At 46.4% G+C, this 27,621-nt stretch overlaps 1 protein-coding gene across 2 annotated transcripts in view; it reads right to left on the minus strand.

Moving 5' to 3' along the window:
- KPNA3 (karyopherin subunit alpha 3) overlaps window positions 1-27,621 on the minus strand; it is an 802,806-nt gene that overhangs the window by 422,779 nt on the left and 352,406 nt on the right. The gene's annotated exons all lie outside the window — the stretch shown is intronic.

Raw genomic sequence — 27,621 nt, forward strand, 5'->3', positions numbered from 1 at the left:
TTCCATAGCAAGGCAGTCACCACAAACAAAAGTAAATTCAGGGTCATGGTATCAACTGCAGTATACACTAAATGCAACACATGTATAACCACCACAGTCCTGAGTTTGTTAAAATATTTTTACTAATTTAATAACTTTGTGGTTTTGATAAACTGAATTGCTGACTTTCCTGGAAAACAAAAAGTTACTTACCTGTAATGTTTCTGCAACGTTGGCATCTTTCATGATTCATCCATTTCCAGTCGAAGTGGGAGTCCCTCAGTAACTTAAAATTGCAGTACTAGGCACAAGCAGCTAGAACACTCACAGGCAGTGACCAATTTGTAAGCCCATCCACCTCATTACTTGGCACAACACACAACTACCTGTTAAGATTCCTATTAGATTCAGGCAACCACAGACTATTTTACTTGACAGAGGTATACAGCGCTTTGCAAAAGTTACTAGAAGCACTCCCTCGTGGCCTATCTATTCATTCCAGTAAGGATTTAATCACCAATGGGCTCAATAACACATTAAATCATATCGACACTCAGTTTAATTTCCGTTCTCATTTCTTTCATTATTTCATTTCTTTACATACATCATAACATTTTATATTTTTCCTTCTTTTTTTTCAATTTTTAAAAAGATTCATTTTCCAAAAACAGATACATAACAGAAAAAAACATCAATCCTGTTAATACATCAAATATATGTAATACATATTTTCATGTATATAGCGCTTTGTAAACCATGAATTACCACTTTTTCATGACAATCCTCTAACAGTCTGCTAATGTAACCTGCCTGATCGTTGATAACTCTGTTACGAGTTGCACAATGTCACAATTTTTGAACTTTTGTTGACAGATTTGAGAACGTTTTCCACCCTCTTTATGTAGAGTATTGCCATGGTGTTGTCCATGCAGGCCAGTATTTTCGAGGTGGATATATGTGGGAGAAATTACTGCAGCTCCCTCGCTCTGAGAACAAGCACATTTATGTATAGACATTTCTCTTGTGGCGTCCAGAGCACTCTTGCTGATAATAACTCTTGGAGGTGTGCCACGCTAGCCACCCCCCTTCAATCCTTCCATTGAGGCCTACTTGATGACCACGAGGTGACATCTTGGCTGGAAGAATGTAGTGCTTGAAGATATGCTGTCCTGCGATTGCCACCAGTGTTTCAATATTGCAGTTTCCTCCGCTTTGTCCTCGAAGGAACCAGACATTTGGGTCCACTATATGTCCAGAGAAAAATACCGACCATTTGTTCTTGTTTTAAGAGTTTGAAAAGGCCAGGACATGATACTAAATAGGACTTTAAACAAAATCTTGTCTATTCCTTTATAACAACTGTTCTGCCTTTGTTTACTTAATTATTAGTCAGGGATCATTAGCGCAGCTCTAAACACACTTAAAAGTGCTTTCTATTTACTGTTTGCGCAGCTCAAGAGGGACCGTCTTCAGATAGCACTAGCAGTGCACCTAGAGGCGTGCGATCCAGTGGGTCAGCTACCTCCTCAATTGAGTTGATTTTGCTTAATTTTGTACCAGCATGGACATTAAACTACCAGAGGTGTCTGTAAAAAAGAGGCAAGTTGGCAACTCTCTGCGTAGTGCGTAAAACTGTATTTGCACTTTACAGGAAGACAATGTCTAACAACCTTCTTAGGAGGCATACTTTTATCTAGAATACTGTTTGTTTTGCCAGCGTCGAAATACCTTTTTGTCTCTCTTTTGATGGGGATGCTTTTGCGCTTGCCATATCAATTAAAGCTCCTAAGAAATGACTCTTTCTTGAGGTGATTAGCTTGTTTATTTGGAGGCCTAAAGACTTGAATAGCTTTATAAAGACTTTGATCTGATTTTTGGTAGACTTTATGGGCAAGTCTGAGTATGCAGTCTAATTAAGGGTAGACCAGATGACCTAGATGCTAAAAGTGGGCAGCTACCGGAGCCATACCTTTAGTAAAGATCCTGGGTGCAGATCGGAGGTCAATGGGAAGCATTCTAACCTGGTAGTGGTAAATGGCTACCTCAAATATTAGGAATGTGTGTTGCTTTTTGTGAATGGAAATGTGGAGATCTAATGATTCTCAGCATTCCTTTCTCATTAGTTTGGGTAAAACTTTGAGTGAGACAATTCAGAATAATTGCTTTCTAAGATATGGATTGAGCTGGAAGATCTAGAATAGGTTTGCACTCTGTTTTAACGATATTTGGGACCATTTCTATGGCAACTTTCTGTAGCATAATTCGAATTTCTGCCTTTAACAAATAGAGGTGTTTGGACGGTGGAGTTGTTGGAGGATGCTGAACGAACTCCAGCCTATCGCCCACCTGGATAAAATCCAGCACCCATTTGCCTGTAGTGACTGTGTCCCAGCAATAGGAGAAGATGGGTATTCTGCATGCTACAGGGGCTGATGTTTTGATCATTTGTCTTTTGGTATAAGGTGCCTGGAGATTCTGGAGGGGTGAGGACATGCACTGGATCAGGAACTGCGTCGACGAAGGGGAAGCAAACGAAAACGGCGCCCAAGATGGATGCGGAGCACGTGGCGTCGAAACTAGACAGTGTGCTGGCGACCATGGAAAGGATGGAAGAATCCATCCAACAGACGCGCACTTCCCTGGAGACCAGGATTGATGGAGTGGCCATTGACCTGACCCACCTTAGGGCCGACCACAAAAAACTCCAAGAACGCACCACGACGCTGGAGAGCGCGGTGACAGCCATCGAACCGAAGATCACCCAGGCGGATAAACACACAAGATCTCCTAAACAGAGTGGAGTTTCTAGAAGACCGCGCTGAGGATGCGGAAGGACGGGCGCGAAGGAACAATATCCGCTTAGTGGGCATTCCGGAGAAATGGGAAGGGACGGACCCTGCTCGCCGCGTAGAGGACTGGCTGCGTGACCTGCTACCGGAAGACACGCTCTCACCCCGTTTAGTGGTGGAACGGGCTCACCGCGTACCCACAAGACCACAACCACCTGGCTCGAACCCCAGGCCATTCCTCCTCCGGGTACTCAACTACAGGGACCGCAATGCGATACTACGAGAGTCCAGGAAGCTGGGGGAAGTCAACATAGACAATGCTACAGTGATGTTCTTTCTCGACTACACCGTGCAAGTACAAAGGCAGAGACACTCATTCCTGGCAGTGAAGAGGCGCTTGCGCCAAGCGGATCTTAACCTCTTGGATGCTCATGACAAGGTGAGCTCGTCATGAGGCACACTGGAGCTGTGCTCATGACAAGGGGAACTCGTCATGTATAATGGGATTCAATAAATATCAGCACAGGACGGGAAAAGCCTTAGCAGCCAAGTGGTTAAGTACTCACTGCTCTTCCCAGCCAAACTAAGAGTGGTAGCACAAGATAAGACGCACTTCTTCACAAGCCCGGAGGAAGCGGAGGCCTGGCTAGATGAAGGGATGCCGGACGCACCTAGGAAGACACGAGGAACCACTACCACGGAACGGACTCGGGGTCCGAGAAGACGGCGCCGCCGCAGGACGCCCTCATCCCCGCAGAATCGAGAAGCGGCAGCACACTCTCCGTCCATGGATCAAATTCTACAAGACCAACGGGATGCCCTACGCAAGGTGGTGGAAATCAGCAGCTTTCCATCCCAGTCGCCACGACCGAACGCCAGCCCGACCGCATCCCTAACAGACGATGAGGCGGTATACGGCCTACCGGACACCCAGCGCTCCGAGGAACTTCCAGAAATCACGCCCCAGACAGCAGACCTCTTCGGCTAACCAGGGGCCAAAAATCACCGCGCCTCTGGAATGCTGCGCGGACACAGCTGGACACCTACATGGCTGCCCGCCCCTTCACAGGTAACCAATGCGCCTACCTATGGACGCAGACTCCCCAGCCTGAGGGATCAGGAACGAACCAGACACTGTGAGTAACCTTTTGCTTTTTACACTCGACCCGACCACTCACTGGCAAGGAACCAGTGACAAGTCTGCAGTGTCTCATATGCTAGCCGCCGCTGCCCTAGCTGCTCGAGGAGAGGGATCTCCCCTGGGGGCCCTACCCCCACCACTGACACTTGGGGAAAGCCACTGACACTATACCGAACAGCGGGGCCTGGGCACCCGCCGGACAGCAACGGCCTCTTTACCCACCCGGGAGGGATGCTACACTCCCCACGAACCACACTGTAACAACTACTCTCACACGAATAAGTCACACGATACCCCCTAGAACTGTATAGTTTACGAGCTCATTAGAGCGTTTGGATGGCAACATGTTGTGCAGCCGACCTTTTGGTATTTTCGATTTTGTTGTCATGTTGAGGCTACATGTTTTCCCTCTCTTTCTTACCCCTCTGTACCACTGGAGATCATTCCACACTGTTTACTACTGGCAACCTTTTTGCGTTGAGGATGGGACACTGGACTTGGTGGGGAACCGCAAGCGGGGCTTTGAGATGCGGGGAGGATGGGGGATGTTACATGACTGGTAGATATGGCTGAAATACGAATATGCACTTGGAATGTCAGGGGAATGCACACACCGGCCAGGCGCTACCAGATCTATTCATACCTGAAAAGGCACAAGATAAACATAGCACTGCTCCAAGAATCACACCTGAATAAGACAGAGGTACACGCACTACGCCGCAGATGGCGTGGCCAACTTTATGCCACAGACTACTCCTCATTTGCTCGCGGCGCACTTATATGGGTTCGTCCTGGAACCCCCTGGACAGCCACTGATACCACCATAGACCAGGAGGGTAGATTCGTTGCTGTGCAAGGCAGACTGGATGGGCAGCAGGTGGTTCTAGTGTCCCTATACTCACCTAATATGGATCAGGGAGTCTTCCTGACGCGCCTCTCCACTGTAATGGCGACCTGGCACGCGGCTCCATGGATATTGGGCGGGGACTACAATTGCACACTTGACAACTCTGGACCGCTCCTCCCCACCCGCACTTAATGCGCCCATGCGGGGCGCCACAAAAGCATTACTTGGATGGGCCGCGCAGTGGGACCTCCATGATGTCTGGAGGTCGCGCAACCCTGGAGCGCGGGTTTACTCCTATTACTCTGGCGCCCACGATCTGCATGTCCGCCTTGACAGGTTCATGGCATCCACCGAACTCCTACCCCTAGTGACAGATGCGCGAGACATGGGCCGCACGCACTTGGACCATAACCCACACTTTCTGTCTATATCCTGGGAACGCCCGCGCCCCCCTGTACCCACCTGGCGACTACAGCCCACGCTGCTGCTTGATGCGACCTTTCGCGACTCCCTCCTTACACGCATTGCCCAATACTTCGAGGACAACACAGACATGACGTCCTCCCCCCGGGTGGAATGGGATGCTTTCAAGGTAGTGATCCGAGGCCACTGCTTGAGAACACAGGGGCACATAAGGCACCAATTGGAAGGCGACCTAACTAGACTAGAATCTGACTTGCTCGACAGGGAGGAGGAGGCTATTGGGGGAAATGTTGACTCGTTACAGGGGGCGCAAGCAGAACATGTGCGACTACTGGAGCGACTGCGCAACATCAATTACGCAGCGCACTCGGCGAGAACACACCACCCGAGTGACAGACCTGGCAAACTCCTAGCCTGGCTGATATCACAGGAAAATCGCTCGACCCCAGTAACGGCTATACATGTGGAAGGAGGGGGCTTACTATACACTCAGCGCCACATACACGAAGCGTTCACCACCCACTATGAAACACTATATCGCTCCCGACTACCAAGCCCCTGTCCAGACATGGCTGACTACCTTTCCCCCCTGCAAATGCCACAACTCACACCTGCCCAGCAGAACGAATTGGGAGCCACGCTTGACCCAGACGAGATCCGAGAGGCTATTTTTAACTTGTCCAACGGCAAATCCCCGGGACCGGACGGGCTCCCAGCCGAATTCTACAAGGCTAGCTCTGATATCCTCGTCCCGGAGCTCCTGAAAATGTATGCCGCTGCTGCGGAAGAAGCGGCCTTACCCCCGACGTTAAATGAAGCCACTCTGATCTCTATCCTTAAACCTGACAAAGACAGCACACGGATGGGCTCTTACTGCCCCCTAGCGCTACTAAACACGGACTACAAAATAATGGCCTCCACATTAGCCCGCAGACTGGCCCCTCACATACCCAGACTGGTACACCAGGACCAGAACGGTTTTGTCCCGACACGACACCTCCCACAATATCCGCCGCCTCTTCCGGATACAGAAGTATGCTGTCCAGCAATGGCCCAGAGCAGGATGCCTGGTATTAGACTTGGAAAAGGCCTTTGACTCGGTTGAGTGGCCATACCTAAGAACGGTTACTGAGAAGTACCAGCTGGGGGATGACTACACAGCTATGGTGGGCCTCCTATATGACAAACCAACAGTTCGGGTCCGCACGGGCGCACTGCTCTCGGACGCGATCCGAGTGCGGAGAGGCACTAGGCAAGGCTGCCCCTTATCACCCATACTGTTTTCGCTGGCTATGGAACCCCTAGCCACAATTTAGGACCCAGGGACCTGAATGGGGGATACCACTGGCAGACGGCCTACATGCAGTGTCACTCTATGCAGACGACTTGCTGCTGTACGTTAGAGATATAACTGATGTCCCTGCCTCCCTAACTGACGTCTTCCGGACATTTGAGGAGATGTCGGGTCTGCGAGTCAACTGGGCTAAATCGGGAGCCTATCCCTTCAGCCCGGACACACCTGAGTGCGACATCCGCCTGGGCGGAGGGAGATTACAATGGTACCCTACCACCTTTCGGTATCTGGGATACGAATTTATCGGGACCCAATAGACGTCCTGGAGGGGAATCTCCTGCGGACGATCGCCTCAATTAGGGCACAAATCAGCTTCTGGAACACCTTGCCCCTCAATGTTCCTAGCCGCATAGCACTGACCAAAATGATTGTGCTGCCTAGGTTGCTGTACTATTTCGCCAATATTCCCACATATGTGCCCAATAGAATATTTCGAGGCCTGGAGGTCCTGCTGCGCAGCCTCATCTGGAATGCGGGCCGCCCCCGAGTAGCACTGACCAAGCTGTATATGCCCACTGATTCGGGAGGCCTAGCGGTTCCCAACATGGAGTTGTACTACCTCTCGGCACAACTGCAATGGGTGACAGGGTGGCTAAGCGGCAACCATCTGGAGGACACTACCTCGGACACCGCAGCCTGGACGCAAACCCAAATTTGCACGCTGTTCCATCCGCTAACCAAGGTCCCCTGCCCCTCCCAGTTGCACCTCGCAGTAGCGCGCAAGTGCTTCCTGAGATGTCTGCGACTCACCCGGGCGACGACACCATATGCCCCGATATTGCCCCTACTGGGCACTCCCGGCCCGACCAGTGCGCTGACTGAGACACGCCTGACCACCTGGACGCAAGCAGGTGTGGACGCGCTCAGTGATCTGTATGCGGATGGAGAGCTGCTCCCTTTTGCGAATCTAGCGGCTGACACAGGCCTTCCAGCTGGCCAATTCCTGTTGCATGCGTCCCTCTTGCGTACGCTTACCACCTCCTGGGGCGACATGACAGTGGAACCACCGATGCACACCTTTATGCAGTATTTGCATGTTATGGGCAACGGCTCACACATCATACACTGGCTAGCGCAAGCCCTACAGGCACACTCACAACCATCAACGATGCCGCTACAGGAAAAATGGGCAGCGGACAGGGGACGGGACTGAAAAGGAATGGGAGATGATCTTAGCCGGACGGACAAACATTCCACGCAACCCCCGCTTTAAAACCATTCAATTCTACATTCTACACCGAGCTTATCTCACGCCCGACAAAATTAACAGGTACTTCGCAATCACGACCGCTGCTTGTCAACGCTGCTCCCTGCATGGGGCAGACCTCTTGCACATGCTATGGCACTGCCCTGACATACGAACATACTGGGATGACGTCACAGCGCTACTCACACACAACACTGACGGGCAGATGCCCCACACATGGGAAGCGTGTAACCTGGGATTGTACAAACGCACAAAACTTAAGTACAGGCGCGCTTCTGGGATATGGGTCGAAACGCCTACTTACTAAACACTGGAAAGCCACGGGCCCCCCACACATTCGACACTGGTACACCTCCTTTACCAACTGGGCGCGGGCGGAAAGCGCGGTCCTCCTCCGGGAGGAAACCGCGGGACTTCGAAAATTCCCCATCGCTCAGCTCTGGGAAGACCTCCTTAAGACATTCCAGCGCACCTGCCAGGAGCAAGGGATAACTTGAAGCAACAAGCCCCGTAGCCACTACGACGCCAACCAACAGCCACAGTGACCACAGCTCTATGTGTCCCCCCCCGTGTCATTGCTTCGCAATACGGAACACTCTGCTGCACCTCGCCTCACACCAGCTGACCCCCCCCCCCACTGGAACCCGTGCTGATCTCCGCCCCCCCCCGACCCCACTTGCCTCCCCACTTAGAGGTTTTCCTTTCCACTGTTGTACAGACATAGGGGACAGTTAGTTCACTGGTCACGTTTCCCGACCAGACCCCCTCCCTTATTGCAGATGAAAATAACCGATGCAACATACAGCTAGCAAGAAACGACCCCTTTACAGTACTCAAGACGCCTGCCGACTGCTGAGCTGCAACAGCGTCCAAGGACTGCAGTAAGATGCGGGCTCGCACCGAAACCCCACCCACATTAGGCCACGACCAGGATACGCCGTACACCTACTATCCCCCCCGTCTTTTATTTTGCGACCTCCTACTCGCAACACTGGAGAGACGCATGTACACCACACCACCGGATATCCTGGTCTCCATACACAATGGCTGCACACAAGCCACGCCAAGCTTACCCGTTTGCTCCTATGCTTCAGTGAGCTATACCACTACACGTCTTGCCACACTCGCGTCGGCATTATGCACACACATCTGAACCACCACCTATCGACAGCTCCCCCACTATTGCTTAGCCACAGCGGATTCCCAGATCCTCAGTGGGGATCCGAGTGCTGAGCACAACAGTACTAATGCTTGACTAAACCTGCAATGTTTATGTTACTAATGAAAGATAAAATGCAGACCTATCATTTATGCAACTGACTACCAGAATGTTGTACATACATGTCTATGGATATCGCCGCCGGACCCCCGGGTTACCGGCTAAATGGCTGTCATTCGATTGAGAATCCACTTGACTATATATGGCCTGACCGGCCCTTGCATGCCACGAAATGTACTCTGTATGTCAACAATGTTGTGCAAAATAAAGGTCTTCCAAAAACAACAAAAAAACAACAACAAAAAATAAGGTGCCTGGAGATTGCCAGCAATGTCAGGGATCCTTCCCGTTTTGTTGGGCCTTACAATTTTGTGACCGGTACAAATAGGGCTGTTGTTTTTGCCCATAGGACTATGGCTGTTTACGGGGTGCATAATCCTGGGAGTACTGTTGAGGCTGAAAGATATGTTGGTAAGGTGTATACCTATAGCCTTGACACAGGCCTTGGTAGGATTATATTCTGCCTCTTCCTCGAAAGGACTGTGGTTTCCATTGTTGTAGAGCTTCTGAAGATCAGATTCTCTCTTTGATATCTAGAAGTGTGTTGTCCACTTGCTTACCAAACAGCCATTCACCATTGAATGGAATGTTAATGCTCTTGTTTTGGAACTCTGACCTGAAAAAAGTACCCATCAACCATCCCCGTGAGCATAATACCACTGCAAAGAATAGCTGACTGAAGCCAATGTTTGAGACATCTATTTCTGAATCTAAGAGTGCAGCATATTTATGAATTATAGGCATACAGGGGCAGTGAGAATCAATTTAGCCAAGGGCTGCATTCAGAGTGTGAACGAGTGTATGTATTTTAGTATAGAGAGGTTATTTTGCGGTCGGTTTTTAGACGGAAAATGATACTTACCAGTATGCATCTGTTCTTGGCATGTAGAGCTGCAGATTCACACACTATGCACAGATCACCATCTACTGTTGGGCCCAGAGGTTTGCAGTAAGTCTTTGGAAGTCACGAGATACGCGACTCCTCTTTTGGACAATAGTGCACATGGGCATTGACTCCATCTTCAGATTGTTTTTTCACCAAGAAGGGAAATGGAGTTTTGTGAGAAACAGAAATGGATGTCCATGTATGTTGTATCTAACTAAGATCATACTGGAACAGATAAAGGTAGCCGAGGAGGTGGGTGTGTGTGAATCTGCAGCTCTACATGCCAAGAACAGATGCATACTGGTAAGTAGCATTTTCCGTTCGAGGCATATGAGCTGCAGATCACACACTATGCATAGATTACATGGCAGTACTGTCTCTTTAGCAGCGACCACCAGTATCTGTTGCAGTAGTCTGAAATAGTGTTTTGAGTACAGCCTGGCCCACACTAGCTTGTTGTTTTGCTTGCACATCTACGCAATAGTGTTTTGTGAATGTGTCCGATGTAGACCATGTAGCTGCTTTGCAGATATCATCTAAGGGAATGTTTCCTTTAAAAAGCCATGGAAGGGCATATTTTGTGAGTGGAATGGGCTTTATAGGGGAATAGAAAGTGTACATTTTGATTTGTGATAGAAAATTTGTATACATTTGACGATCCACCTTGCAATTCCAGACTTTGATATGGGATTGCCTTTATGTGGTGGTCAGAAGGAAACAAAAACCTGTTTTGTTTTGTGAAAAGGTTTTGTTCTATCAATGTAGTAAAGCAGTGCTCTTTTTACATCTAGTGTATGAAGAGCTCTTTCTGCAATTTTGTTATGATGGAGTTGTAAAAATGGTTCTTGAATAGTTAAGTGCCTGTAGCTCACTGATTCTTCTGAGATGTGATAGCCACAAGGAAAGCGACTTTCCATGTAAGAAATTGCAGCTCACATTTCTGCAGAGGTTCAAATGGAGGACCCATTAACCTAGTGAGGACGATGTTTAGATTCCACACTGGAGAGGGTGGTACCCTGGGAGGAATTATTCTTTTGAGGCCTTCCATAAATGCTTTAATGGCAGGTACCTTGAATAATGATAGATGTTGTCTATTTTGCAGGTAGGCTGGTATGGCAGCGAGATGTAATCTGATTGATGTGTATGCTAGATTACATCTTTGAAGATGCAGTAGGTAACATATGATGTGTTGAATAGACTCATCTAGAGGATTGATTGTGTTATTGGAACAGTATATTACAAATATTTTCCACTTGGCTGCATAGCAGGCTCTAGTGGTGGGACGCCTAGCTTCTTTGATGACCTTCATACAATCAGGTGGAAGATTGAGGTAACCAAATTCTAGAACTTCAGGAGCCAGATCGCTAGGTTGAGCAATGCTGGATCTGGGTGTCTGATCGCTCCATGGTTCTGTGCTAAGAGTTGTGGGGAGAGATGTAGTTTTTGGTGTGAGACTACTGATAGTTCCAGCAAGGTTGTGTACCATGGCTGTCTGGCCAATGTTGGAGCAACTAGGATCAGTATTAGTGACTGTTGTTGCAGCTTGGGTACCACTAGTTGAATGAGCGGAAGAGGCAGAAATGCGTAGGCAAATCTACCTGACCAATTCATCCATATTGCATTGACTTTGGACAATGGGTGTGGATATCTGGCAGTGAAGCTTGGGCATTTCATGTTTGAATGTGTGGCGAAGAGATCCATCTCTGGATGCCCCCACATTTGGAAAAACGGTTGAAGGACTTGTGGATGAAGTTCCCACACGTGAATCAGTTGTGTCTGACGACTTAACAGATCTGCCATCTGATTCTGTATTCCTGAAGATGTTGGGCTAAAAGGAATATGTTTGGAGGAATTGCCCATCTCCATATGCTCTGAGCTAGTTGAGAGAGCTGCAGAGTGTGTGTCCCCCCCCCCCCTTGTTTTTGTAAATAATACATTGCTGTTATATTGTATGTCGGGACTAAAACAGCTTTGTTTGATACATGTTTCTGGAATGCTTTTAATGCCAGAAATATTGTTAGTAGCTCCAAATAATAGATGTGGATTAGCTTCTGGTGCAGTGTCCTACCTGCCCTGTATAGTGTGATGTAGTAGATGAACTCCCCAGCCGGTGATCAATGAGTCTGCTATTAACACGATTTGTGGAACCGGCTGTAGGCATGGTCGCCCTTTGGAAAGGTTTTGGGTGTTCCACCACTGCAGAGAGCAATGTGTGCGGCGGTCCAACAAGACCATATCTGTTAACAGACCTTGAGCTTGATTCCACTGACGTGCTAAGCATTCCTGTAAGCTGCGCATCTAGAGTCTTGCGTGAGGTACTATGCATATGCAAGAGGCCATCATCCCTATTAGTTGCATAAACACTCGAGCTGGCAGTGAGTGTTACAGTTGGAATTTTGTTATAAGGGCCTGCATACTTGCTATCCTTGCTGGATTGGGATATGCAAGGCCTCTTCAGGTGTCTATTGTGGTACCTAGATATTGTTGGATGCGGGATGGTTGGAGGTGAGACTTTGGGAGATTTACTGTAAACCCCAAGTTGTGAAGTAGCTGGATTGTGGCGAGTGTGAGATTTACACACTGGGTATGTGACTTGGCTTTTATGAGCCAGTCGCCCAAGTATGGGAAGACGTGAATTTGTTGTCTTCTTAAGTGGGCTGCTACCACTGCTAGACATTTTGTGAATACTCTGGGTGCTGTGGTAACTCCGAATGTTAGAACCTTTAATTGGTAATGCTGACAGTTCACTACAAATCGAAGATATTTTCTGTGAGCAGGGTGAATGGGAATGTGGAAGTAGACGCCCTTGAGATCTAAAGTGGCATGGTAATCGCCTTGTTTGAGAAGGGGAAGGACATGTTGAAGAGTGACCATATGAAAATGGTCTGATTGTAAGTATAGGTTTAATGGTCTAAGATGTGTCTCAGGGTTCCATCCTTCTTTGGGATCAGAAAATACAGTGAGTAAACTCCTGTGTTTTGATGGTGAAGGGGAACTGGTTCTATGGCATGTCGATGCAGTAGTGAAAGCACCTCTTATTTTAGAAGCGTTAAATGTTCTGTTCACATCGGACGCTGTTTGGGTGGTATGTTGGGGGGAGTCAAAGTGAGCTCCAGGCAATAACCGGATTGGATGATTTGTCTCACCCACCTGTCCGTGGTGATAGTGTTCCAGACAGGTAGGAACTGTGTTAATCTTCCCTCAACCGGAGCATAATGGTCTGTGGGGAGAGGCGGGAAGTCATTGATTGGAGGTGGTGGCAATGCGAGTATTGGTAGTCTTGCCTCTACCTTTGTTGTTATTGCCCCTGTAGCCGCCTCTGTGATAACAGCTGGTAGAGGAGGTCTGTGTGGGACTTTTATAGGAAGTGGAGGAGTTATCGGTGTTAAAGCCTCTAGAGGCGCCCCTATAAGAGGTGCGACTAAAGGAATTTCTGGGAGCTTGCGATTGCAACGATCCCATTGATTTGGCGGTATCAGTATCTTTTTTCATCTTTTCTAAAGATGAATCCACCGTAGGTCCAAATAAGTGTTCTTGGTCAAAGGGTTGGTTCAGTATGGTAGTCTGAACCTCTGGTTTGAACCCTGAAATCCCTAGCCAGGCATGTCTGCGGCATCTAGAGCACATCAAATGGAGGTATTGGTTACTAGTTTACCTTCCTGTATGAGATCATGGGCTCTTTTCTTATATTGATCGGGAAGGTTTTGTAGTAGGGTCTCTAGTTCATCATAGTGCGCCCTATCGTACCTAGCTAGTAAAGCCTGTGTGTTGGCAATCCTCCATATGTTGGCTGCTTGTGACACTGTTCTTTTAGCAGATGCGTCCAAGAGTTTTGACTCCTTGTCAGGTGGTGGAGCATCACCTGATGTTTGAGAGTTAGCCTTTTTCCTGGCATTGGAAACAACCAAGGAATCTAAGGGAAGCTGTCCCTTAATGTATGCAGGGTCAGTTTGAGCAGCCTTGTACTTTTTTCTATCCTAGGTTTAATTACTCTAGCCCTTATGGGGTCTTTAAAGACTTCAGGAGTATGTTTAATTACCCCTTTTGACATTGGTAGAATGGAGGTGGACCTTTGAGATGATGCAAAAGTGTCCTATGAGGAAGTCTTCTTCTTTGGGGTCTGTATGTAAATTTACCCTGTGGTATTCTGCAGCCTTGTGTATAAGCTGAGTGAAACCTATAGTGTCCTCTGGAGGGGATGGTCTAGATGGGTAGACATCCTCTTGTGGTACGTTAGGAACATCTGGTGTGCCATAATTTTCCCATGGGTCATTTGGGATGTAATGATGACTAGGTTCCCCTAGAGGCTCATTATCCCCTTAGTCACCAGTGGTATTATCATCATCTGGAAGTGGAGGAGATTCTGTGGGCACTGGAGATGGAATAGGAGAAATGTATTGTGGTAGGGAGGTGTAGAAGGAACCCTTAAAGTAGCAATGTATTTTTTCTTTAAAGGAATTGGAGGTGGTGTAGGTGTGTCCATTTTCCTATTGTTGGAAGGACTAATCCTAAGATGACCTGTTTCTAGGTCTAATTCCAGAGTTATTTTGTGTAGGATCGGGTCGAAAAAGCTCCTCCTCTAGAGTATGTGTTGGTGCAGATTTTTTCGGGTCCGAGTGTTTGTGTGGCACAGTTTTTGGAGTTATGCTCCTTAGGTTTGGAATCAGGAGTTTTGTTGAGTTCCGAAGGTTTGCTTGGAGTCTTTGGAACCGGTTGCTGGGTCGGCTCCGATGATTTTTTCAGATCCTAAGTGTGTGTGCCAGATGGCTTTGGAACCGGTTGTTTTTTCAGTTCCAATGATTTTTTCGGATCCTATGGTTGATTACTAATGGTTTTTGGAACCAGTTGCTTCCTTGGTTCTGATGATTTTTTCGGATCCGAAGGTACAGTGTCTATAAGTTTCTGTGCCGAATGCGCCGATGTGCAACCAGGCTTCGGTGCGGACGAAGACAATGATTTCTCTTTTGGTTTCTCTTTTGTCGATGCTGAGGATAGGGTTTTGGCACAGACGGTAGGCTGGCTCGATCCAGAGTGACCGGAAGGCTTATATGTTGACTTCCTTGCCGGTCCCGAAGGCAGGGCGTGGGAAGTTTTATCCCGGTGTGCACCTAGGCCCGAACGGGTTACCGAAGCCTTTGAATGGATGGGTGGGGAGGGGAGGGGAGGGGGTCGACGTCAGTACTTACGACCAGTTGCCCCGGTGGGATGTCTTCTACGTCAGATTCCTCGGCTTCAGAAGCACTAAAGGTGCCTTCTTCCATCTGCTCCTTCTCCGGTACATCGATGCCCTCCTGGAAGATGTCGTCCGGTATCGATGTTGTTCAAGCCATGCTTCTTCGAGCTCGATGATCCCTTATGGTTTTCTTGGAGCGGAAAGAGGCGCAAGCTGAACAATATTTGGCCTCGTGCTCAGGTGAAAGGCAGAGGTTACACACCTCATGAAGATCAGCATGTGGAAACTTGGATCCATATTGAGGACACTTTTTAAAGGGAGTCCTTTCAATGAGCCAAAAGGCCTGATGGCGCAGATAGGCCCGAAGGCCTGCTTCGACAACCAGAACCAAAGTAGAAGTTTGTAGAACTACGCGTCGAAAGGGAAACGCCATTGAAAACAATACCGAAGAAAAGGTAAGGATTGTGCTTTGAAAGTTAGATCGGTAACGACACCGAACTGGAACGCATTGAACACATTCAAGCCCGAAGGCAGAAAAAAACAAATCTGAAGATGTAGTCGATGCCCATGCGCACTATTGTCCAAAGGAGGAGTCACCTATCTTGTGACTTCCAAAGACTTGTTCCAAGACAATAACAAACTGCAAACATCTGGGACCAACACCAGATGGCGATCTATGCATAGTGTGTGATCTGCAGCTCATATGCCTCGAACATGTTTTTTTTAATAATTGTGTTGGATTAAATAATATCTTGATTTATATAATAAATTACGGATTTTGTAATGCAAAAAAATAATTAGATGAGAAAATAAAAGTAAGATATATGAACTCTTCTGGTTTTGTCACAAAGTGCATCAGAGTACAAGCCTAAATAAATATGTGGGAGCAGGGGGGTCTTTTTATGTAAATTGGATTATATCTCCCTTCCTTGCCCTCATGAAAGATAAGGTGGGGTGACCCCGTCTTAAAAATTCCCCAGCAAACCACAACCTCTCCAACAGACTGAGTTGGTAGATTGACAGTACAAGTGTTGTTTTGCAGGATGAAGGCACCAACTGAACATAACCTTGTAGTAAGCCTCCTTCCCTTGCATGGTAGAGGATTCCTTTCCTATTTATCACTAAAAAAAGTTCTCATTTATCAGACAGGTTTCTTCCAAATATACAGTTTAATCTTTCCAAATATTCGCAATGTGGAGTTGAGGTGACAATGGTCAGTATTTTATGTGCGTTCTATATATTATAGACCTGTGACCCAGTGGCTGCCACAATTAGTTTCTCGCAGAGGGTACAATCCACAATAGGCTGCTGCTTTCACTTCTGGAAGCATCACTGAGTGTCTGAGCTGTGCATAATGGAATGCTTTTTCAACCACGTGAGATTTTTGGGGAGGTCAATTGTAGGGTACCTAGGTTTGCCAGGGTTAGTGTAAGGTTAGAAATCTTAGACTTGGCTATACTGCTCTTCAAAACGGTCACTCTTTCAAAATTTGCCAACTGCTTCATCAAGAGGGATGATTCAGGGGAAGACAAGGTAAGAAGAACATGACTGGCAAAATGGAATATTTTTCAGACATCAGAGTCGAAAGGGATCCTAGCAATCTCATTTCTTATGTGAGTTGCAATTGACTCAATGCTAGGGGCAAGTAATAGTCAGGCAGGGCATCCCCACCCTTGCTCTCCTGGAAAGCCAAAATGAGCAACATATTCCACTACTCATGCCTATTCTGGATTTTGGTGGGTGATAACCTGCCACTAACATCGAGAAGAATCTTTACCCCTACCCTATGAACTACTTGATAAAAACAAGTATTTACAATGCAAGAGGTTTCGCAACTGCGAGTTTTGGAGCTATTGGCATTGTAAATGGCAATGCCTTTTATAAAAAATTAAAAGGCATGGTCATTCACAATACCAAAAGCAACACCCATTGTATTGCAGAGCGCGGTGTGTGTGAAGCGGGTGCCACGCTTATTAAAGTTGTTTTTTTTAAAGCGTGGTGTCCCTGAAGCGGGCTGGACTCAGCACCACGGGGTTGTGGCGGCAGACAGCAGTGGGTGATTGTGGTGAGGGGGCGGGCCTTGTGCTTGAGGCGGCCTGACGACTTTGGGGCTAGGGGAGTAGCAAGCAGACAGTGGCAGCAAGTGCCTGCTAAGCTGCTTTTACCACACACTCAGGGGCTGCATCAAAACCAGCCAAGATAAAAAAAAAAACACACGGTCAAAAGGAAAACTGGCATTACAGCAGCGACTGGCATGGAAAGAAGGCATAAAACAGAGGGAACATGGCTTCACAGCTGACTCTGCCCGGGGCGAGCCCACACCTCTCTTAGGGTATTGTGCCTGCATCCTTAGCTGCGAACTACACCTGTGTCACAGAGTGAAACTTTGACAGGCCCTGGCTCGAGTTCATCGCACTTTGCATTCTGGGACTTGTAGTTTTGTTTTATCACTGTATTTAAGGCATTCAAAGCTTTCAGCAACTAAAGTGCTACAGGATTTTTAAAAATGTGCGACTTGAGGATAACACGTGATATTAGGCCACTTGGCAACAATGTATATTAGGACTTTTAGTTGCTAGCTGGGAAATAAAAAACAAGCACCGCAGGGAAGGGACCGACCTTTCTCCCGAAATGCTTCTCTTAAGGAACACTAAAGTTGCATTAAAAAATTTGCTCCTTAGCCTTTTAAGGAAGAAAAATAAATATTATTTCCCTCTTGCAAATTGTTGAGCCAGTTCAGCTGCTGCTGCATGTGTGGTCTCTCTCCACTCCGGACCGGGCATAAGTTGGTAATTGATCCCCTCTGAAGCTAACAAGGGGAGGGAAAAAAAACCATATAATCGCGTTTTACTGTGTTGTTGTTGCGTACGTTAAACCCCTTCCTTTATTACAGGAAAATGATATGCGACCCACGTCCTTTTAAAAACAAACAATCCAGGGAAAAGCGGTTAAACAAAGTATTTCCTTACAGTTTTTCCCCCTGCCGACATAAAATATATTATCTGCACACAAATAAACATATATATATATATATATATATATATATATATATATATATATATATATATACACACACATATATATATATATATATATAAAATAGAGACGGGAGGCGGGGTGTTCCTTTTGCAGTGTGAGAAGCTTTGGCTGGCAAACCTGTGTGGCACCAGAGACCCCAAACCATACAGCTGCCTTCTGCCTCCCCAACACCAGGCTGGGGCCAAAACAATGTGAAACCAGTGACGGCAAAGAAGTGCAGAGTCAATAGGTCCGCCGATTGGAAAATAAAACGCCCAACAGTTCAAGTCCAATAGATCAATGCGATGGTCGCCGGGTTAGAAATGCATGCCATGTTTATGCCGGATGGATTGTCTTTCACTTGAGCAATGCCCCTTCGCTGGTCCTCTACTACGTATGCTGATAATTACAGGGCGGGCCCGCTACTAAAGATGCCAATACTCACAGTTTAAGTAAATTATGAGCCCCTCTAACACCAAGGAACGGTGTGTAGACTGCCCCATGCCCCTCGCTGTTACGCTATGACTGTTATCCTGCAGCCCATACCCCGTCTGAGGCAACCACACTCTCCCACTCCCAGGACTCGGGTCCGGATGTTTACCTTTAGTAGTGCGGTGTGTTTGGATTCTCCGGGCGGGTAGCAGCTGATCAGGGGATGCAGTCAGGTTGCTTGGTGACGTCTCCCAACTCCTCCACTCAAAGCGGCTCCTCTTTGTGACGAGCCCCTTGTTGCCGGGCAACCCCCCGGCTGTAGCCAATCCCAGCGCAGCTCCTCTCTGAGGTCCGAGATAACGCGCAGAAACTAAGATGGTGTGTGCTTGTCCGGATGGGCTGGCCTAAATGTCCACAGGGCGGTAACCGAAATGACGAACAGCTAATCGCGAGGCTGCGAGTAGCATAAAGAACGACGCGCTTAAATCCCCCTTCTGAAATATATTAACTATAGCTCTCGCAGGTGAGGAGCGCATGTGTGCTGCAACGCCAGGCGAGACCTAAAAAGCAATTATTCTGCAGTCAAAGGCCTTTTTGGCATCTAATGATACAAACCCAGCCTGCACAGCCAACAAAATAAACATAGGTATTCTTTACTGAATTTAAAACACAACAGTCCATATTGAAGAATCAAATAGATGCATTCAAAACAGCATTATAATTTCTATATAAAGGTCGGACATATCAGTCAAGCTCACATATGAAGCTTCACATCAGTTTCAATTCATGCCCAGGTTAAAGTGGTTGTAATAGGGTATCTAGAGCTTAAGTTTCTTCAGGAATCCTATCACCTGGTAGACCACCACCTGAGTAATCATATATAAAAGTCCATTCCCTGAATGAATTCCACATGCAGGAGCCCCTCCTGACTTCCAGTTCCTCACTATACTCTCTTAATGATGAAACAATACAGCCCTACAACAAAACCTAGTGCTGAACGTGAACTATTCTATTCTCCCATTACACCCAATAGGCAGAGTTTCGTGGATACATCCACAAGTGAACCAAGGACACCCTCTGCCAATAATTAAGAATTGTTGGGCCTTTCCAGAGGATATGGAACCTGTTCCCATAATCCATTTCACAATGGGTGTGGAAAATGGGATTCCTTGATACTCCAGTGTATAGTCTATTCCGGGGAATTTAAACTCAATCAGGCATAAACCTGCTGACGTAGCCAGCTCACAAGGCAAGGATCGATTTTAACCTGCATCCATTCTTTGTTTTCAAAAGGCCATATATCTTTATATCTTCATCCCACGCTAATCTAATAGAGTGATGTCAGATGAATTTATGGCCAAAGAGCAATATATTTGAGAAATGCCATGTTGCCAGGATGACCTTGGCTACCAATGATTGATATCTAGGATTCCTCTCTATAATGTATAGTGTCAAAGGATTTAAGGTGATTAGTGTCCAAGACATCACCAACTTTTAAAATGCCAATAATAAGGTCTCACCTCCTAAATCACGTCACTTCAGACACCCATCTTATTTTCATACCATGCAATAGCAGGGTCTCTTGTGTTATTTTATTCCACCAGACACCCATTTCAACTTCTAGCACCAACACAGCAAGACCACCCATGTAGGATCAGGGAGGAAGCTGGTGATTTGGATGCCACGGAGGTACCCCAATATATTGGCTCCTTGCAGGAGCTGCACCTCTCAGAGGATAGAAGGATAACTTGAAGCACTAAACGGCCAGTGATTTAGGACTGGGAGTTTTGAGGTTAAGTAGTACACACAAAGATCAGCCAAGGCAAATCCACCCTTGTATGTAGATTAGATACTTTTATCTAACAAGATCCTTTAGACGTCCCTTCCCACATTAACATTTGAGACAAACCACTAATAGTGTTGAATAAGATCCAAGGGGATAATTCTGACCTGCTAAGTGAAGCACACAAACTTTTTAAAAAGTGCAAAATTATCATTGGTGTAAAAGGCCTTCTATGGGGGAGGGGGGCTCCCCTATTGGAATTTAAAAGTCATGTCTCAGCCAACATGGTGACGCCCACTCCTCATGGGGTCCTCTTCTCTAAATATAGCATAGAGAATTGCACAGGTTTACTACTCTTCACTCCCTCTGGTACGCCCATAATCCTAAAATAGTTCCTCTACGTTCTAAACTCCAAGTACTCCACTTTCTTCTAGGTGCTTGGTAGCAGCAAGTGGCTTGCTACAGTATCTCTGGAAGGTGTCATCTACTATTGAGGCCAATCCTAACACTTTCATTAGTCGATCCACTACATTACTAGGTTAACATGGATGCAATGGCATCACAAGGGCACCAAATCTGCAACCTTCAAGAGGGCTGTTTAGTATGGTGTCGGAAGCACGACAATGACTGTGTTTAAGGGTATAAGTGCACACGATCAGTCTGCAGCTCAGGCAGAATTATTTGCTTCTACGCTGTTCTTCTCAATTTGTGCCCAGGCACAATCAGTGGCTTTTGCCACTGATTACTACAAGCACTTCTACTGTTCCTAGAGCAACTTATCAGTCTCACAATACTATGTAGTGGTGACCCCGCCTTTTCCAACTAGTAGCTGTGTCCCTCTATACCCAGCCCAATGCTATACATTTGTATGTGGGTGCTTCATTGTTGCTCAGGTATCCACGCACATCAATTCACAGGCCCAATCTTCAGCAAGGACTGTTATTAGGAGCTCACCTGGAGTGCAGAAGAGGGTGAGTCAAATCAAGATTTACCGCCACCTCCCCTGCCCTACCGCCTACCGTTTATCTCACACTCATGGTGTCTATAACAGCCCAAGCCCTTGCTGAGTATCTTTGCAGGGCAGTGCCACCCTAAGTCCCACCTCAAGTCCAGTATCTACCACTGGTGTGTGTTGCATCATCTCACACCATTATCTGATGACAATGAGGGGGTCTTCAGGTCGTACACCCTGAGGCTGCTCCTCTCCCAGCCATGCTCAGGCTCGTCAGTCTGTGCTTCTGCTCCAGAGTTGTCTGTGGCCCCAGTTCCATCCATGTGCAATCAGTCTTGAGACTCTTAACCTAGGTCACCAGAGTAATGTCTTCCTAAGAACATTTGTTTTCAGTCTGCCAATATGACCTAGGCGGGATCATAGAGACAGATATGCTGCCGAGTCTTCGCTCTGGGCACATTTCCATTAACAGTTTCTCCAGGTTAGACATGATCCAACACTCGTGAGCATTTAGGAGAGCTCCTGGTAACAGGAAATCAGATCCTGTAGACCTGAAAGACTTAGAAGGATGTGAAGAGTTGCATAATGCAAGAACAGAAGACCCGGCATCTGACTTGGTGCCAACCCTGATGGCCTGCCTGCTGCAGTCGCCAACTGCACCAAAACTCGATTTGTCCTGCAGCTGCGGAGTCACCAAAGCCAAGGCACTTCACCCAGGAACCAAGACCTCCAAAAGAAGTAGCAGACCTGCTTTACTGCATCCATCCAAAGACCCCTGTGAGCACAGTGAGCCGCAGAAACTAGATGCCTGAAGTCACCACTGTACCTGTCGCTCCAAGCCTGAGTTACAGTGGGCCAAAGGTGTCAGCGTGGTCCCCCCCCAGCCCTCCAGAGACCAGGTCCAGTGTGGTGTGGTGTCAGCTCTCATGGTCTCCTAAACGTCGCCTGCAGCCTCGGGTTGCAGGCCCCCTCTACCGTGACTGCTCCCAGGCCCCCTCTACCGTGACTGCTCCCAGGCCCCTTCTACCGAGACTGCTCCCAGGCCCCTTCTACCGAGACTGCTCCCAGGCCCCTTCTACCGAGACTGCTCCCAGGCCCCTTCTACCGAGACTGCTCCCAGGCCCCCTCTACCGAAACTGCTCCCAGGCCCCCTCTACCGAAACTGCTCCCAGGCCCCCTCTACCGAAACTGCTCCCAGGCCCCCTCTACCGAGACTGCTCCCAGGCCTCCTCTACCGAGACTGCTCCCAGGCCCCCTCTACCGAGACTGCTCCTGGTAAGTAAATCCCAATGCCCAAGGATACCTCTGCACCCTTTGCCCAATGGGCCATGGAGAAGAGGACCATAGCTGTCCCTACGTCCCCGAGCATTGTGAGGCCTGAGCCCTCTTGTGGGTTTGGCCCGAATGGCCCCACCAGCCTGAGTCTGCAGCCTCTTTACGAGAAGACCAATCATTAGAGTAACACTGGGGACCAGAAGCCGTTTTGCACACCTGCACCAGGCCGCCCTAGTACAACTGGTGGTGTTCTGCTGGTGCTGCCTTGGACCTTGCCCACCATTCACCTCAACTCTTGGAGATTGGTCCTGTAAGTCACTGTACTATAGCTGAAAGCCTCACTAACGTTTCCTCCCATAGGATAACATTACAGTGATAAGAAATAGAATTAAGTGTCGACTTTCTGAACTCTAAAATATTTCTATTAAAAAATGTACTTACCTGAACGAATGGATTCTGGTGTCAAAGCATATGGATAATGTTGCTTACCCAGTAAGCATTTGTTCTTGGCATGGAGAGCTGTAGATTCACATGCTGTGCATTGCCCGCCATCTAGTACTGGGTCCGGATGTTTGCACTTTGCTTTTCTTCGAAGAAGTCTTTCCAGTCACAAGGTAGTGGACTCCTCCTTTCGGTGATAGTGCACATGGGCATCAACTCCATTGCTACAATGTTTGCCGCAGAGGGTGAGAATGGAGTAATAGTAAAGAATCGAGATGTCCATGAATATGTATGTAAATGAAATGGGGAACTACAACAGCTACCGGTATCCGGGGAGATGAGTGGGTACATGTGAATCTACAGCTCTACATGCCAAGAACCAATGCTTACTGGGTAAGAAACATTAGCCGTTCGAAGCATGGGAGCTGTAGATCACATGCTGTGCATACACTACATAGCAGTATCCTTCCAAAGCGGTGGCTAAACTGTAGCTCTTGGAGTTGTCTGAAATAGTGTCTTAAGTACTGCTAGACCCACATTGGCTTGTTGTCTCGCTAACACATCTACACAATAGTGTAGAGTGAATGTGTGCAGTGTAGACCATGTTGCAGCTTTGCAAATGTCGGCTATGGGAATGTTTCCCAAAGAAGCCATAGTGGCCCCTAGCTTGCGAGTGGAATGTGCCCTAGGGGGTACAGTTAGAGTTCTCTTTGCTTTTTGAATGCACTCAACAATCCACCTTGCAATACCGGATTTGGAAATAAGATTGCCCTTGTGTGGTGGCGCAAAAGCGACAAATAGTTGTTTTGTTTTACAAAACGATTTTGTCCTTTCAATGTAGTACAAAAGTCCTCTTCTAACATCTAAGGTGTGTAGAGCTCGTTCTGCAACTGAATCTGGTTGAGGGAAGAATACAGGTAACTCTACAGACTGATTTATGTGAAATGCAGATACTACCTTAGGTAAAAATTTTGGATTGGTATGAAGAACCACTTTGTCTTTGTGTAGTTGGAAAAAAGGTTCTTGTATGGTTAATGCCTGTAATTCACTCACACTCCTTAATGAAGTGATCACAATGAGGAAAGCGGTTTTCCAGGAGAGGAACAGTGGTTCACATTTGTGCATGGGCTCAAAATGTGGGCCCATTCATCTTGTGAGGACTATGTTAAGATTCCACACTGGGGCATGTGTAAGTTTTGGTGGTATGACTCTTAACCCTTCCATGAAAGCTTTGATTACTGATACTCTAAACAATGACAAATGCTGTCTATTTTGTAGATATGCAGCTATTGCCGCTAGGTGTATTCTGATGGAGGTGTAAGCCAATGCTGTTGCAATTTTAACAGATAGCAGATTATGTTTTGTATGGAAGCATCAAGAGGGTTGATAGGATTGTTACCACAATAAATAACAAATCACTTCCACTTAGCTGCGTAGCAGGTTCTTGTCGGCGTTCTAGCCTCTGAGTCATACATTCTGGTGGAAGGTTGAAGTAACCAAACTCTAAGACTTCAGGAGCCAGATCGCGAGGTTAAGCTGTTTGGGGTCTGGGTGTCTGGTTTCTCTGTGGCTCTGTGTGAGGAGACTGGAGGTTAAATGTTGTTTTTGATGCAGGACCAGTGACAGCTCCAACAGGGTTGTGCCCATTTGGGAGATACTAGGATTAGTGTGAGGTATTTGCCTGAGCTTTTGAACCACTAAAGGAATCAGTGGGAGAGGCAGAAAAGCGTAGGTAAATATCCCTGACCAGTTCATCCGTAGTGAATTTCCCTTGTATTAAGGGTGTGGGTAACTGGAGGCGAAGTTTCGGCATTTAGCTTTTTGGTGTGTTGCGAACAGGTCTATGTAAGGGACTCCCCAACTTTGAAAGTATGGGAGGAGAACCTGAGGGTGGAGTTCCCATTTGTGTATTTGCTGCCTCTGCCTACTGAGATCTGCAATCAGGTTGTTCACTCCTGGGAAGTGTTCCGCTAGGAGAAAGGTTGTGGTGAATGGACCACTTCCATGTGTCTTAGGGTAAGTGGGACTGTTTGAGTGTGTGCCCCCCGTTTTTTTATGTAATACATAGCTGTCTGTACGAACCAGGCAGCTTTGTCCTCTGGGTGAGTTTGAAACGCGTTGAGAGCTAGAAGGATTGAAAGCAGCTCTAGATGATTGATGTGGAGCAACTTCTGTTGGTTCCACAGGTCTTGCACTGCGTTTTGTTGTAGACTAGCTCCCCAGCCAGTGAGGGACGCATCCACTGTCAGCACTATCTGTGGTACCGGGTCTAAGAAAGGCCGTCCTTTTGACAAATTAAGTGTTCCACCACTGCAGAGAGCGATGAGTACAGTACAGCCGCTTACCAATACTAGATCGGTTAACAGACCCTGTGACGGGTTCCACTGACTGGCTAAGCATTCTTGAAGTGGACACATGTGCAGCATGGCATGGAGGACAATTATGATGCAAGATGCGAACATTCCCAGAAGTTGCATATAAACATGAGCTGGAATCCAATGATTGGGTTGAAATTGGAGAACCAAAGCCTAAAGATTTCAAATTCTGGCTGTGCTGTTAAACACCAGAGCTTTTTGAGTATCTAGCGTGGCTCTTAGGTAGTCCCGAGTATCGGCTGGTCGGAAATTTGATTTTATCACATAGATTGTGAACCCTAATTGATGTAGTAACTCAATCGTTCTGAAAGTGTGCTGAAGGCATTGCTGGAACGTGCTGGCTTTGAAGAGCCAGTCGTCCAAGTATGGGAAGACATGGATGCTTTGTCTTCTCAGGTGAGCTGCTACTACCGCCAGACACTTTGTGAAGACTCTGGGAGGCAGTGGTGACCACGAATGGGAGTACCTTGAACGGAAAGTGTTGGCCTGTGACCAGAAACCTGAGGAATTAGCGGTGAGTGGCTGAATTGGAATATGAAAAGAGGCATCTTTTAAATCTAGAGTAGACAAAGTCGCCTTTCAGCAGAAGAGGTAGTACTTGTTGAAGTGTTACTATGTGGATATGATCTGACTGAATGTAAAGATTGAGTTCTCTGAGATCTAATATTGGTCTCAGAGAACCATCTTTTTTGGGTATTCGGAAGTAAAAGGAGTAAACGCTCGACCCATTATGTTGCTGTGGTATGGGTTACATGACAACAAAAGAGTAGACCAAGTCTAGAAATGGTGTGTGTCTGAACTGACGACCGTGTAACAATAGGATATCTGTGGATGATACCAAAGACTGTTGAGTTACAGAGGGTTTCTATAGCCCCTTTTAGAAGGAGAGACTGTACCTCTCGGTTGAGGAGGTTTAGGTAATCTGGTGAAAGTTTGTATGACTTTGGTGGAATGTTTGGAGGAGTGCTGATGAACTCCATGCAGTAACCAGAATGGATAATTTGCAGTACCCAATTGTCTGTTATTGACTGCCAGATTGGTAGGAAATCTGACAGTCTACCCCCGACAGGTGTTAAGTGGTCGGGGGAAGTTGAGGCAAGTCACTGCTTTGTATTTGAGGGGGCAGGTGTGTGTGTTTGAACGCCTGCCTTTGTTACCTCTGTAACCACCTCTAAAGCAACCCCTAGATGGAGAGGGTTGGTTATTGCCCTTGTAGGTGGTGGTGGTCTCCAAGGAGGTATTTTTAGAACTTCTGCGGTAAAAAGAGCGCCGAAAGGAACCACAGCTTTGTATTGACTGAAGGGCTCCCATGGATTTGGCCACTTCAGTGCCTTTCTTCGTCTTTTTTAGTGAAGAATCGATCATTGGGCTAAATAGGTGTTTCTGATCAAAGGGTGTATTTAATATGGAGGTCTAAACCTCTGGTTTGAACCCAGATATTCGAAGCCAGGCATGTCTTCTTAAAAGGACGATGGTGTTTACAGCTCTAGCAGCAGTGTCTGCAGCATCTAGGGAACATCTGATTGCGTTATTAGAGATAAGTTGTCCTTCACACACCAGGTCTTGTGCTTTAGATCTATGTTCCTGTGGCAAATATTGGATCAATTGCTCCATCTCGTCCCAGTGCGCAATTTCGTATCGTGCTAGCAATGCCTGAGTGTTAGAGACATGCCAGAAGTTTTCGACCTGAGAGGCCACCCTTTTCCCCAAAGCATCAATAAGTTTGAATTCTTTATCCGGGGGTGGAGCATTGAACACTACCAGAGGGAGAGGGAGGGAGGGAGGGAGGGACTGACTGAGAGTGTGTGTGTGTGTGTGTGTGTATATATATATATATATATATATATATATATATATATATATATATATATATATATATATATATATATATATATATATATATATATATATATATATATATATATATATATATATATATATATATATATATATATATATATATATATATATATATATATATATATATATATATATATATATATATATATATATATATATATATATATATATATATATATATATATATATATATATATATATATATATATATATATATATATATATATATATATATATATATATATATATATATATATATATATATATATATATATATATATATATATATATATATATATATATATATATATATATATATATATATATATATATATATATATATATATATATATATATATATATATATATATATATATATATATATATATATATATATATATATATAT

This window comes from Lissotriton helveticus, chromosome 8 (genome assembly GCF_964261635.1).
Source record: "Lissotriton helveticus chromosome 8, aLisHel1.1, whole genome shotgun sequence".
Classification (NCBI taxonomy): domain Eukaryota; kingdom Metazoa; phylum Chordata; class Amphibia; order Caudata; family Salamandridae; genus Lissotriton; species Lissotriton helveticus.